The sequence below is a fragment of the Pan troglodytes genome, chromosome Y (genome assembly GCF_028858775.2).
Source record: "Pan troglodytes isolate AG18354 chromosome Y, NHGRI_mPanTro3-v2.0_pri, whole genome shotgun sequence".
Lineage (NCBI taxonomy): Eukaryota > Metazoa > Chordata > Mammalia > Primates > Hominidae > Pan > Pan troglodytes.
In genome coordinates, this window is record NC_072422.2 from 29,457,712 (window position 1) to 29,470,985 (window position 13,274).

Sequence of the window (13,274 nt, forward strand, 5' to 3'; positions counted from 1 at the left end):
TTGACAAATGGCATCCAATTTAACTAAAGAGCTTCTGCATAGCAAAAGAAACTACCATCAGAGTTAACAGGCAACCTACAGAATGGGAGAAATTTTTTGCAATATATGTACCCTTCTTAAGAAACTATTACTCTCTAACCACTTCTAGCATTGTGATTTATATACACATCTCCTCCTTGGCAGCTGCTAAGCTGTTTTGGAACTGAACAGACAGTAAGAGAGAGAATGAATAAATAGATGAGTGAGAGTGTGGAATGCAGCCTGGAACTCCAGTCTTTAGAGACACTGGCATCCATAACATGAAATAAAAACAACTCTCTCCTCATAGGCCATAGCCTCATGGAAATAACACTGAAACAATGATGAGATGGAGCAAGGACCCCTCTTAGGGGTCTTCTGGGCTCCCCCCAGAATGGAAGTAGAGAAAAATCTTGAGTTCCTTCAAGAAAAATTCCAGGCACCTAGCTATCTTTAAAAGGTAAATGAGCAAGAAGGTAATTGTAGCATAAAGCCACAGACAAGGAAGTTAGAGCCACAGAATGTTTGGCTCCCTATAATAATTAAAGATAACATGTTAACATATGTCCAGGGGTTGTTTTTCAGAAACCTGGAATGCTACCAAATGGAAAATGCAGTCTGCTTGGACTTAAACCAGAGGTGAGGAGGAACTAAGGACTGAACTCTCATTGACATTCTTTGTTCCAAATTTCTTCTCAAGGGTCCTGGAAGAAGCCATGACCACAGGCCAGATATCATGTTTGTTTTTTGCTGACCAAAACAAGCGTTCAGACAAAGCTTCACTTCCTCAACCAATTGCAAATCAGGGAAGCTTTGAAGCCACCTGTGACCTGCAGGTGCGCCCTTCTTTGGGATGTCCTGCCTTTTGAGGTCAAACGAACATATAACCTCCATGTACTGACTTATGACTGACTGTAGCCTCTGCCTCCTAGCCTTTAAAAGCCTTTGTTTGCAAACCATCAGGGAAGTAGAATCTTAAGTGAGAGCTGCCTCATTCTACTTGATTGCAACTCTGCAAATAGATACCTTCCTTTCCCCCACTGCAAAAGTTTGGTGTGGATGTTTGGCCCTACTGTACTGGCTGAGTGGATCCTAGTTCAGCCCAGTGACACCAAGTCTTCATATATGAGAAGTACATGTTTCCACTTTTTGTTACTCTAAAATAACGTAGTACACAGAGAAGGGCTGAAAGAGTGATAGCTTACTGGGGTTATTCCTGTTCAGATTAAACAAATTTGTTCATTAATAGAACCCTCATTACATATTGATAATGCATAATGCATTGAGCAATGTAACAATGAGACCTAAAGGAAGAGGCTGGGAGGATGTCTGAGAAGCCTATAAAGGTCATCCAGATGCAACAAACAGGCATCTTTTTGTGCTAGGTGCCAGGTCAAAAAAGATGTAGGAGTTAGTTCCTTCCCCCATTTGTTCAGCCTGTCACAGGACTCCAGATGTGCACATGCATATGTAAATAGAAGTATAACGTTTCATAAGGTACCTGCGGCCCAAAGGATATGCTACAGAGGACTGTTTCTCTTTGCTTCAGGTGTCATGTAGTCTGGCCTTCCTGAGCAAATTGCAGTTTGCATGACAAGCTATTTGCTTCTTCTCACTTCCAGCATGTTGAAAGAGACAAGGGGTTGGAAAGGCAGAAACAGATAGAAGGAGAATAAGAGCAGATGCACAGACCCACTGGTGACCTCATTTCTAGCCACATCTCCTTTGCAAACATTCCTGGGAACCACCGCCAAGTGAGGCTCTCTTTCCCTTTGTGTCATTAGTATCTTGTGCATACAAGTGTCAGCACCTTTATCAAATTTCACCAGTCTTCTAGGCTTCACGCCATCACCTACCCACCCACCTACTGCAACATGACTTCCTTCAAGGCAGACACCATGTTTGATGTGTAGTGTTGTGTCTGGCCCAATGCCAGAAACACAGAAGATAATCAAAATTTCTAAACAAATTGTTAGATAAAAGCATTCCCTATATTATTCTTTCATATCTTTGCATGTAAGCTCTGATACACCCTACCTTCTTGGCTAAGGCATCATCTCTTCTTGTACCTTCAACCCACATCCACTGCAGGTTTGGCTGCAGAGTTCCAACCCTTAGAACTGATACATCATTTTGGGTATCATATCACTTTGTGAAATGAGCAATATTGTGTATCATGTAATGTCTGTCATATAACATAGACATTAGGTATGTATATATTATACTTCAGTTAGGCCTAATGTATATAGATATTAAAGGATAGGTGTGTCTACGTATATTTGGATATGTCTAAGTATAAATATTAGATGTTAGATATGTGTGTTTTATGTACCAAAACATACGCTGTACAAGCCAGAGTCTGGATCTTATTGAATATCTCCAATAACTAGCATGATGCCTGATCCACCATGAAAGTGGCTCAGCTAATGCTGCAAAAAAAAAAAAAAAAAAAAAAAAAAAAAAGTTAAAAGAAGCATCAGCTTGAAATAGTGTATTGTGGGTTCATGTAGGCTGAATAATGACCTCCCTAAAATATGCTCATCCTAATCCCTGGGATGTTACATCCCATGGCAAACATGTTACACCCCAGGGCAAAAGAGAATTTGCAGATTAAGTTCATGATCTTGAGATGAGAAGATGATGTGGGATTATCCAGTCAGGCCGAACATAATCCCAAGTGTCCTTATAAGAGGGAGGCGGGTGTGTCAGAGTAAGTGAAGGAGACAAGATTATGGAAGCAAAGATCAGAGACAAACAGGGATGTGTGAAGACATCCAGTCAACATGACTAATAAATGAACTGGCTTTTTCCTGGAGATACGTTGTTGACTGCACTGACATAATACACACTTTCTTGTTATATGGGAAGAAAAAGAATGAAGTCATGTAGATTTCAGGTTCTAGGTGGAACACCTGCATTTGAACACATGCTCATCCATTATGAATTCTGTAACCTGAGGTGGGTGTACTTAACTTGCAAGCCTCACTTGCCTTTTTCCTGTGGAATGGGAATGATGAGAACATCACCTGCTGCACAAAGACCACTGGCAGCACAAAATGAGGTTACATGCTGGGACTCAGCAACTGATATCCCCAAAGATGGCATTTTGACATGCTAAACTGAAGAAGCCTCAAGTCTCTAACCTCCCCTTCACCCCCTTCATCTTTTATCTGCCTAAGATCCAGACATCTAACTGATAATGACAAGACATTGTTCATATTTCATTGCTGATAGAATAAGGGATAATAAGGACTAATGTTTTGTCTTCTCTCCTTCATGAATCTCTTCCATCTTCAGACCACAGACTAGACTTCCCCTGCAATGTATCCACTGGCAACTGCAGACATGCACATGAGGGCAAAGATATTTTTTTTAAAGAGACAGGTCTCACTCTGACACCTAGACTGGAGTGCAGTGGTAGAATCATAGCTCAACCTCAACCTCCTTGGCTCAAGCCATCTTCCCACCTCAGCCTCCCAAGTAGCTGGAACCAGAAGCATGCACAACCACACCCGGGTAATTTTTTTTAATTTTTTGTAGAGATGGGGTCTCCCTATGTTGCCCTGGCTGGTGAAGGTGATTTTTGTATTCTGTTTACCTTTCAGGATCAATGCATTTTTGGTTACCTTCAAAAAACACCATACACTTGCTGTCTCTAAAGGCATCAGGAACATAGGTGGAAATAGACAAGAAAGAAAACACGAGGAAGCAAAGACTTAGCAGCTTTCTAAGTATTCACTGAGGAGAGACATACCCACACTCCAGTCCATTTCCTCAACAGCATCCCCACAGACTCCATGTTTACTTTTGCCGGCAAAGTCCATGCTGGAGAACAAGGCCATGTGCATGTGGAGGTAGGACAAGACAAGCAGGAAAGGAGTCTCAGTGTTCCTGCAAAAAAAAAAAAAAAAAAAAAAAGGAGGAAAAAAAGACCACAGACAATGTGAGTATGTCTGCCACCCTTCTGATTAGGATCCACCTATTATCATAGCAGGCTATTTGAAAATTCACAAAATACTACAAGTTAATTTCCTGATGGTATCTTCTGTCAGAGAAAGGTAAGTCTCTATTTTGTCTCTATGAAGTGACTTATTGTTACCTTCTATGGATCAGTAAGTGAAGAATTATGTTACTGACACATCTCCCAAAGACCCAACTCAGAAAGAGATTTAATAGAAAATTGTCTGTATTTGTTTTTTTTGTTTTGTTTTAAATTCTCTTTCCTTCTGTATGCGGTGATTAAAATGAATTCAAGCACTCTGAAAATAGTATTTTCTTTTGGAAAAAAATTATACACAAATATATGCACACTATTAAAAAAGACCATCTTTTAAAAATTGTGATTGATATATGCAAATAATTATACATATATATATACAAATATATATATACAAAAATTCAAATACCAACTTGAAATAAATAAATTGATATACACAATAATTCTCATATATACTTGTTGTGGACAATGCAGTAATATATGTCCACCTGTGGGATGATTAAATAAAGGTAATTAAAATATTCATTTATTGTATAGTTGTCATTTCTTTGAGGTGAAAATATTTAAAATCTACTCTCACCACAATTTTCAAACATATAATACATTGTAATTCACTATACTCACCAGGCAAGGCAATACATACCCTAACTATTCCTCCTGTCTAACTATAACTTTTTATCCTTTGACCAACATCTCCCCATTCCTCATCCACTCTCTTAGCCCAATTCCCTGGTAACTGCCATTCTACTGTCTGCTTCTAGGAGTTCAACTTTCTTCTTAGATTCCAAAAAGCAGTGAGATCTTGCAGTATTTGTCTTTCTGTGTTTGGCTTATTTCCCTTAGCAGAATGTCCTCCAGGTTCATCCATGTTGTCACAAATGACAGCATTACCTTCTTTTTAAAGGTAAATAGTATTCCATTGGGTACCTTCATTTGTCAACTACTTTCATCAATGCCATTTTAAGTCCAACTCAACTTTGTGTTCTACCTGCTTCTATAATACAACAAGTCTAAAATGAACACTCAATGGTCAATACTGAAATTTTGAATAGAGTATTCAAAATTTAAATAGAACACTCATTCAATTGGCCCAAACCTATCGAGAGAGGAATGATACTGCCAATGTATTTCTAAATTCAGAGGGCACCTAAACCTCCTTCATTTGAATTGATTACAATGCACAGATGTTCAAGAGTTATAAGTCACTGTCAATGCATGGCCCTTGCTACAATGGGCTGTGAGCAATGTTGCTATAGGAAGGTCTGAGTTTTCACAACTGAGTCTGCTGATAGAGATCAGTAAGTCCCAAGGCTGCTTCATCACCTCAGGTTGCCCTCTGAGAAACGCATTTAGTGCTGTGTCTCACTTTCACATTGTAGGCTCAATCTTTACCCCTCATCTGGGAAATAATTAGCAATTTCTTTCTGCTAAAAGACAATACTGGGTGAGAGGCCTTTTTGAAGGCTATCAGGGCACAGGACAAGTGTCTACTTCCCTAGGCGTGGAGGAAGCTCTGAGAGATTCATGCAAGAAGCTGCAATGCTTAGAGGGGAAACACCTTAATGATAGCCCCTGCCTCACTGCCCACTGCCCAATGTCTTCTTCTTACCCTGATTCAAGATTTAACTATTTCTGTGAACTTGGGTGGGTTCCTTAAATAACTAACTACACTTCAGATTTATTAACAAAACATGAAGAGTCCTGATGAAGCCTTATGTTGATGCCAATACTCTCACACAGCCCAGCTTCTACCCCAATGTGATAACCAGTCCCAAATACAGCTTGCATATTCACAGCTCAATACTCTGCACATCATCATCTCTCAACCTAAAACTTACTTCCTCCTCTCCCTGGTAAGCAGTCATTACTCAGAAGCCATCTCCAACGCCACCTTCTCTGAGAGCCTGTTCCCCTTTTCCAGGCAGTCCCATCAGAGCAAAGCACCATGGGGCATTTGCCTTCCACTGAATCTCCAAGCCCTAGCACCATGCATGGCCTGTAGATGATGCTTAATAATATTGCCAAACAAATGAAAGAATCAATGAATGGATGAGGGCAGGAATTTGATTTCTTTTTTTTTTAATAGGAGAAAGGGCATACAAATTCATTTAATGTGTACACACAGGAGCCTTCAGATTGAAGATCCAAAGATAAAAGGTAAATTGTCTATTTTTCTGCTTAGGTTCAACAAAGCACATGCAAATAGGATTGGACAGGCCAGGCACAGTGGCTCATGCTTGTAATCCCAGCACTTTGAGAGGCCAAGGCGGGCAGATCACGAGGTCAAGAGATCGAGACCATCCTGGCCAACATGGTAAAACCCCGTCTCTACTAAAAACACAAAAATTAGCTGGGCATGATGGCACATGAGGAGCTGAGGCAGGAGAATCGCTTGAACCCTGGAGGTGGAGGTTGCAGTGAGCTGAGATTGTATAATTGCACTACAGGCTGGCAACAGAGAGAGACTCCATCTCAAAAAGAAAAAAAAAAAACAACAAGAAATGGGATTGGGCAAAAGGTAATGGACTGAATGGGGAAAGCCGACAAGGCCTTTCTATCTAGATTCTTCTTGGCCTCTCTGAGCCTTCCTCCTAGGTGTGGTGTAAGACCTCTGGAATGGTACTACTAAGACCCACAGTCAAACAAGGTAGGATGGGGGATTTCTTTATGGCCAGTTTTTACATAGAAAGGATGAGGAAAAATTGGTCCTATTTTTCAGTCTTATGACTAGCTTTGGGGAGAAGGTGTTCTGGTCTCTATAACCTGCCTTGGGGAAAAGGGATTCTAGTTTGTACGGCTAGCCTCAGGGGAAGATGAGACTGAGAGACAATTCTCTGATGGTTTTCTCCTCTTTGTCTTTAGTATTCTCCAGTTTCACCATCGGGGCTTAGAAAAGGGAACCCTAAAACAATATTGTTAAGCATCTTCCACAGGCCAGGCATGGTGCTAGGGCCTGGATAGTCTTTTTTTTTTTTTTCTTTTCTGAGATGGAATCTCACTCTGTCACCCAGGCTGGAGTGCAATGGCACGATCTCAGCTCACTGCAGCCTCTGTCTCCCAGGTTCAAATGATTCTCTTGCCTCAGACTCCCAAGTAGCTGGTATTACAGTTGCCCACAAGCATGTCGAGTTAATTTTTTAGTATTTTTTTTTTTCAAAGTATTTTTTTTTTATTATACTTTAAGTTTTAGGGTACATGTGCACATTGTGCAGGTTAGTTACATATGTATACATGTGCCATGCTGGTGCGCTGCACCCACTAACTCGTCATCTAGCATTAGGTATATCTCCCAATGCTATCCCTCCCCCCTCCCCCCTCCCCACCACAGTCCCCAGAGTATGATATTCCCCTTCCTGTGTCCATGTGATCTCATTGTTCAATTCCCACCTATGAGTGAGAATATGCGGTGTTTGGTTTTTTGTTCTTGCGATAGTTTACTGAGAATGATGGTTTCCAATTTCATCCATGTCCCTACAAAGGATATGAACTCATCATTTTTTATGGCTGCATAGTATTCCATGGTGTATATATGCCACATTTTCTTAATCCAGTCTATCATTGTTGGACATTTGGGTTGGTTCCAAGTCTTTGCTATTGTGAATAATGCCGCAATAAACATACGTGTGCATGTGTCTTTATAGCAGCATGATTTATAGCCCTTTGGGTATATACCCAGTAATGGGATGGCTGGGTCAAATGGTATTTCTAGTTCTAGATCCCTGAGGAATCACCACACTGACTTCCACAATGGTTGAACTAGTTTACAGTCCCACCAACAGTGTAAAAGTGTTCCTATTTCTCCACATCCTCTCCAGCACCTGTTGTTTCCTGACTTTTGAATGATTGCCATTCTAACTGGTGTGAGATGATATCTCATAGTGGTTTTGATTTGCATTTCTCTGATGGCCAGTGATGATGAGCATTTTTTCATGTGTTTTTTGGCTGCATAAATGTCTTCTTTTGAGAAGTGCCTGTTCATGTCCTTCGCCCACTTTTTGATGGGGTTGTTTGTTTTTTTCTTGTAAATTTGTTTGAGTTCACTGTAGATTCTGGATATTAGCCCTTTGTCAGATGAGTATTTTTAATACAGATATTTTTGCACCACGTTGGCCAGGCTGGTTTTGAACATCTGACCTCAAGTGATCTGCCTGCCTTGGCCTCCCAAAGTGCTAGGATTACAGGTGTGAGCCACCATGCCTGGCCCAGATGTATGCGTTTCTAAATGTATTTGTATTTTGCTAATGTCAATATACCTTGGGATCCTCCAGACCATGTGTTTCCTTCTAGGTGAACTGCTCACACCTATGGCTGTAACACTTCCCATTTCAGGTCAATCCTTACATTTATTAACCCCTACTCCTGTTAAACAGAAAATTAACACAGAACAGCACACTTTGGGTGAGAGCTAAGCCAGGTATCTCCAGTTCTCTGAAAATAGGCAGATCAAATCTAACAAGTTGTTGGTAATCACTAGTACCATGTTTTATTATTCCAGTACATTGTGGCAATTTATGTCCCAGTCCCCATCTTTTACAAGAATATAAAGCAAGGAAATGTTAATATCTCACAGCCCAGAAAGTAAAGAAAAGAACAAATTCCTGAGGGGTTTGTCTCTCCTCTCACAGTAACTGGAATAAGAAGGCATGCAATGAGAGCCCACTGGACCTGGTCTGTAACATTCACCATTATGTCTCAGAAAGAAAACAGGACATACTACTGCTTAGATGGAAGCACTGTAATTGTCATCCTAGCTGATGACTTACATATAAGCCTCTCTACCAAGCCATGTGTCTGGCTCCTTCTAAGAGAAGATGCCCTTGAGGAACCTGGAGGAGCTGAAATGGAGCCACAGTATGTTAGAGAATTTGGCCACCCAGGGCAGACTGTGAAGCCTCCATCCTACTTATTATGGGGAAAGTTTATTCACACCTGGGCAAATTGCACCTCCTTCCCCAGAAGCAGATTGTGTTCTCCTAAACTCGCTTAGATTCCTCAAAACAAACATGAAATTACAATCTTTGTGTTCCTACTTAGATAGTTACATTATATATGAGAATAGTCTCACTGCAATTTCTCTCTCATCTATTCTCCCATTTATTTTTAGATTTAAAGTTAAAGAAAATAGATGAGAAAGCTTAAAATTTCAATCTCCCAAGCATGGTCATATAGCATGTGACTGGCAGAATTTGCTGAGCAGCAAGAGCTACTGCATGTTTCAACTTGGATTCTCCAATTTTGGATGGTTGTCCTCTTGTTCAAAAGTTCAAAAAAAAAATAACCAACAAAGAATTATAAACAAGAAACAGACACCAGCCAACATGATTGACAGGATTGTAAAATTGAAGCATATTAAAATGTGAGGTGGAAATAAAGAAATAAATGATAAAGATGGTACAACCAGTAAATAAGAGAGCATGAAATACAAGCCAGTTCATGAGGACTGCAACAGCAGATGAGTCAGAGATCCAACTCCGGGTTCAATCAAGGCTATGAACATGATCTTTGTCTTGGAATGCAGGGGAATCCCCCTTAGAAAAGAAGAAGGAAATTAATGTGTTTGTTCTCACAATTCACATATTTATATAACTCATTTTCTAACACCTCTCTATAAAGCAGTGGTTTTTCATCCTATAGGTGACATCAGAGATACGAGCATCTTTGTGTATACTCTGTGCATCGAGTAGAGTTGATTAGGTTTGACAATACAAAAACAAACCCAGAAAACACAGAAAAGCATACTTGGCTTGCAAAAATACTGTTCCAAGATTTACCATCTGGAAACAGAAATGAAATCAATGGTGCATGGGAATGTTGGCTAGACAGACATAAATCACCAGCTTTCCTGCACACACCTAGGGTGTAATTGACAGCCTGTGCCTGGGTGAAGGAATTCTTGCTTTGTAATATCCTTTGAGAGATCAGGAAAGGTCATTTGCTTCACACCCAGGCTCAGGGAGGAGATCTGGGCTCTCTTCTCTATGACCCTGAAAACTGAATGACATATCAGCAAGTTGATAGGAGAAAGATTTCTCAATAGCAGCTTAACTCCTTTTTTATTAGCTGGAGTACTTCAGTAAAGAACTGTTTTGAAAATTTATTGCCACTGTTTTTCACACTCTGCAAAAAGATAGAACTTTCAGCTGCTACATGCCTGTGCTCCATTTGTTAAAAACATTGAAGGCAGCCCTGAGCCTTTCCAGGAACATGTAATCATTCCAATCTCAGAATAAAAAAGATTTATGTCCTATAGAGGCAGGAATAAAAATGCAGGCAAGAAGATGCCTAAGGCATTGTTTTCTGTCTGCCATTAAATATAATTCTGAAGATATTCAGAATAATAATCTTCATCTGAGTGTCTGACTTTTTATTGTAGTATTGTTCCAACTGCAGTGGACATAGGGAATAATGGGAATGCAAGTACGGATGTCTGTGAATTCCTTCTGGTTACCTTTTGCTGCTGGTAATTAGAGTATGGCATAAATCAGATAGCGGTATCAACAGTCGCCGCCTTCCCACCCTCCCCAAAGTTCATGTGACCACCTCTATGTGCAGCAGGTGGATTTATACATCCAGCTGTTCATGTCTTCCATCTGAGTTTTGCAGTTACTAAGCAAATGTTCTGCTGACACATGATACCAGGCACTAGAAATACAAAAGGAGGCTGGATTGGACCCTGCCATCAGCAATCCACAGTTCAGACAAGAGCATTGACAGCTAATCTAAGCTGTCTTAAGTGCCCCTACTCAGCACTGCAGAGAATGAATTCAGAGAAGGAGAACTTATCTCAACCTGGCAGGGGTCAGAATTTGCTCCTAGAACGAGATAGCTTCCAAAGGTTCACATAGCATGACAGCATTTGTGAATGTTTTCCATAAACATGCAGGCTTTCGAGCTATTCACAGGTATGATATTCAGAGATATAGAAATTTATGGTTGGAGGGGCATTTCCAGGGTCAGGTTTAAGTATTCTTTATGCCCCAGTGAGTTGGGAATGGCATGGACCCACTGGATCTAGTATGGCAAAAGATAAATATCCCTCAGAACCTATATTGTTATGATATGCTCAGGCAGAAACCAGGGGTTCAAACAAACAAAAAAAAGAAGCACCTCACCCAGCTTTTTTTTTTTTTTTTTTTCGGAGACAGGGTCTTGCTCTGTTGGGCAGGCTGGAGTGTAGTTCTGCAATCTTAGCTCACTGCAGCCTCCAAATCTGAGGCTCAAGAGAGTCTCCCACCTTTGCTTCTTGAGTAGCTAAGACTATAGATGTGCATCACCATGTCGAGTTAAGATTTATTTTTTTAGAGACAAGGTCTCACTATATTGCCCAGGCTGGTCTCAAACTCCTGGAATCAAGCAATCTTCCCACCTTAGCCCACCTCAGCTGGCTGAGTAGTTGGGACTACAGGCACCATGCCCAGCTAATGTCTCTTTAGTTTTTGTAGGCGCAGGGTCTTGCTATATAACCCAAGGTGGTCTTAAACTCCTGGGCTCAAATTATCCTCCCACCTAGGCCTCCCAAAATGTTAGGATTACAGGCATGAGTAATTGTGCCTGTTACCTTCATTTTCAAATACATCATCTCATAGGCCCACAAAAGTTAAAAACAAATCATGCGTCATCTACAGTTATATAATAATGTGACTCTTGATGACAACTCTTTAATTATTTAACTTTTCCATTTTTGAATGAGCATCTGTTTGTGTCCCATGTATTGCCCTTAAAGTTTAATCTGATTTACTTTTCTTACCATGAATTAAAATCAATATCACCCCATTCCTTTCTGGCTTACACTCTTATCTAAAGTAATGAAATCTCCTAAAGATCACTTTATTCAAAAGACACTTTTAGCCAAATCACAGCTATTCATCACAGCCACTTACACTGGAGTCCAGCTGGAAATGGGAGAGGATAGGCTGGAGGTATCTGATAAATGCATTTCAGGCTTGTGACCTTGCCAAATGGTGATGGCAGTACATAGACCAGGACAAAAAGTCGTATATTTTCCAATAATACATTTGCTATCTATCATAGATTTTAGGGGATTATGATTACACAAGCAATGTTTATAGAAATGAGTATTTATTTACCATTAAACTACAGATGATAGGAAATGGTAGAGGAGAGAGTCTTTCCACAGTTCTCCACTAGGGGTATAATCTTTTCATGAAGATTATTTCCCTCCAACCCCCAACTCCTTGGTTACTGATACTTTCTATCATGCTGATGTCATGGTGTTTTGTTTTGTTTTGTTTTGTTTTTCTGTGGAGAGTTGTCAGGGAGCAGGGTTTATTATAGTCAGAATAGGAGATGTTACTACTGCAGGAAGTCAGAGATTAAAAACAGAACTCTACATCATTTTCAAATTTTCAATTTGGTACCCATAAACCCTTTGCTAAAAAAATCATTGATAAAGAACAAGAGTTAGCCTACATTGAGAGTGACTACAGATTATTAGTTTTTAATTGAAACTTTAATTATGGCAAATTTCAGATAAATCTATAAATCCCATAATTGGATAACATAACCTATTCATTGCTAACTTCACCCATCATCATGTACCCCTTATTTTCTTATCAGAGCATTCAAGTACTTCTCCATTACCATGGTAATGACAACAATACTGACATTAAAACTTATCTATGAGGATTAAAGAGATGCATTCTCCTTCCTTAAGCGTTAGACCTAGACTCTTCTATCTAGAGAAAGGTGTTCAGACACCCATATAGTGCCCTAATCTTCTTCCAGCTAATCCTCACTCAATAAGTCTACCGCACCAGAGTGGATGGAGGAGAAAAGAATCCCCCAACTGTTTGTGGACCATTCCAACATTCAGATGGTTGAGTTTACTCTGTTTAAATTCAGCCTCTACTCTTTATTACCTGTGGGGCTGAAATCAAAGGACTTCAGCCTGAAAGTTTCTTCGTGATGAGACATTTATTTACCGACCTTATGAGGTTGTTATGTGGTATGAAGGAAGCAATGGGTATGGAAGGTACACAAAGCAATATGTGTATCCACAGCACCTGATATATAATTGGCAACCACTTCATGGTGTACATTATACTTGAACATGTCCCATTCTGTGTTACCGTTTCTGCTGTGCACCTAAGTTGTATCTGTTTTGCATTGAAATGAAGAGAGGAATGGCAAAACCCAAAACCGTCATAATGGGATGAATCTGCAGAGCACATACAGAGCATTGCGTATCTTCACGAAATTCATAGTTCATTCCTCTCTGCAAGAATAACAAGGATTTCTG

At 40.1% G+C, this 13,274-nt stretch overlaps 1 pseudogene; it reads right to left on the reverse strand.

Annotated features, from left to right (window-relative positions):
* Positions 1–646: 646 nt before the first annotated feature.
* LOC100611199 (steryl-sulfatase-like) overlaps positions 647–13,274 on the reverse strand; it is a 33,640-nt pseudogene continuing 21,012 nt past the window's right edge.